Raw genomic sequence first — 2,263 nt, forward strand, 5'->3', positions numbered from 1 at the left:
CAAAAAGCATACACCACGATCAAACAGGATTCATTTCAGGGATGCAAAGCTGGTTCAATATACGCAAATCAATTAATATTATTCATCACATCAACAGGAGAAAGAATAAGATCCACATGGTTATCTCAATAGACGCAGAAAAAGCATTCGACAAGATCCAACACCCCTTTATGATGAAGGTTTTGGAAAAATTAGGAATCCATGGAACATTCCTCAATACAATAAAGGCTGTATATGACAAACCTACAGCCAGCATTATACTCAATGGTGAAAAACTAAAGCCATTTCCTCTTAACTCAGGAACAAGACAAGGATGCCCACTCTCTCCACTTCTCTTCAATCTAGTATTAGAATGCCTAGCTACAGCAATAAGACAAGATGCAGACATAAAGGGGATCCAAATAGGGAAAGAAGAAATAAAACTCTCCCTCTTTGCAGATGACATGATCTTGTATTTAAAGAATCCCATAGACTCCACTCCCAAATTACTCAAGCTGATTCAAAACTTTGGCAAAGTAGCAGGTTATAAAATTAACCCCCCAAAATCAATGGCTTTTCTGTATGCCAACAATGAGAAAAGTGTGGCTGAAATTAGGAAAGCAACTCCATTTGTAATAGCCCCACAAAAAATAAAATACCTAGGAATTAACTTAACTAAAGAAGTGAAGGACCTCTATGATGAAAACTTTAAAATCTTGAAAAAGGAAATCAACACAGAACTTAAAAAATGGCAAAACCTCCCATGCTCCTGGATTGGAAAGATTAACATCGTGAAAATGGCAATACTTCCCAAGGCTATCTACAAATTCAACGCAATACCTATCAAAATTCCACCCTCATTCTTCAAGGAAATAGAAGAGGCAATCCAAAAATTCATATGGAACAATAAAAGACCCCGAATAGCAAAAACGCTCCTCAACGGAAAGAACACTGCTGGAGGAAAATCAATACCAAATTTCAAACTCTACTATAAAGCCATAGTAATCAAAACAGCTTGGTATTGGCATAAGAACAGACCTCAGGACCAATGGAATAGAATTGAAAACCCAGAAATGAACCTACAGACCTATAGCCATCTAATCTTCGATAAGGGACCTAAAACAATAGAATGGAAGACAGACAGCCTCTTCAGTAAATGGTGCTGGCAAAACTGGTTAACTACATGTAGAGAATTAAAGCTAGATCCTTATATATCACCCTGCACCAGAATCAACTCCAAATGGATCAAAGACCTTGAACTCAAAGCAGACACTCTGAAAACATTACAGGATGGAATAGGAGAAACCCTGGGTCTCCTTGGCTCAGGCCGAAATTTTCTGAATAGAGACCCGGAAACACAACAAATCAAAGAAAGGTTGGACAAATGGGATTGTATAAGGTTGCAGAGCTTCTGCAGGGCAAATGACATAGCTAGCAAGATCAATAGAAAGCCCACGGACTGGGAGAAGATCTTTACTAGCCATACAACGGACAAGGGTCTCATATCTAAAATATACTTGGAACTCAAAAAATTAAACCACCCAACAACAAATCCTCAAAGAAACAACTGCCCAATAAGTAAGTGGGCGAAAGACTTAAAGAGAAGCTTCTCTGAAGAAGAAAGAAGGATGGCCAATAGACACATGAAGAAATGTTCAACATCCCTAGCCATAAAAGAAATGCAAATCAAAACAACATTGAGATATCACCTCACTCCAGTTAGAACAGCAAAAATCAAGAACTCTAACAACAACAGATGCTGGAGGGGATGTGGACAGAAAGGAACCTTACTTCATTGTTGGTGGGAATGTAAACTTGTTCAACCACTTTGGAAAGCAGTATGGAGGTTCCTCAAAAGACTCCACATAGAGCTCCCCTATGACCCAGCAATCCCACTTTTGGGCATTTACCCTAATGTTTACAAAAAAGACCACACTAAAGCTACCAGCACAACTATGTTTATTGCAGCATTATTTACCATAGCTAAGATATGGAACCAACCCAGATGCCCCTCAATAGATGAATGGATCAAGAAAATGTGGTATATATACACAATGGAATTCTATGCCTCCATCAGAAAGAATGACATTGCCCCATTTGTTAGGAAATGGAAAGGCTTGGAAAAAATTATATTAAGTGAAGTAAGCCAGGCCCAAAGAAACATAGGTCCCATGGTTTCCCTTATTTGCAATATCTAGTATAGGTATGAGTCAAGCGGAAAAAGTCAGAGAAGGCGATGTTAGGAAAATGAACCCTCAAATATGTATTTTAATGTTTTTGTTTC

The sequence above is a fragment of the Dipodomys spectabilis genome, unplaced genomic scaffold (genome assembly GCF_019054845.1).
Source record: "Dipodomys spectabilis isolate Male_0828 unplaced genomic scaffold, ASM1905484v1 ptg000183l, whole genome shotgun sequence".
In the NCBI taxonomy this organism is placed as follows: domain Eukaryota; kingdom Metazoa; phylum Chordata; class Mammalia; order Rodentia; family Heteromyidae; genus Dipodomys; species Dipodomys spectabilis.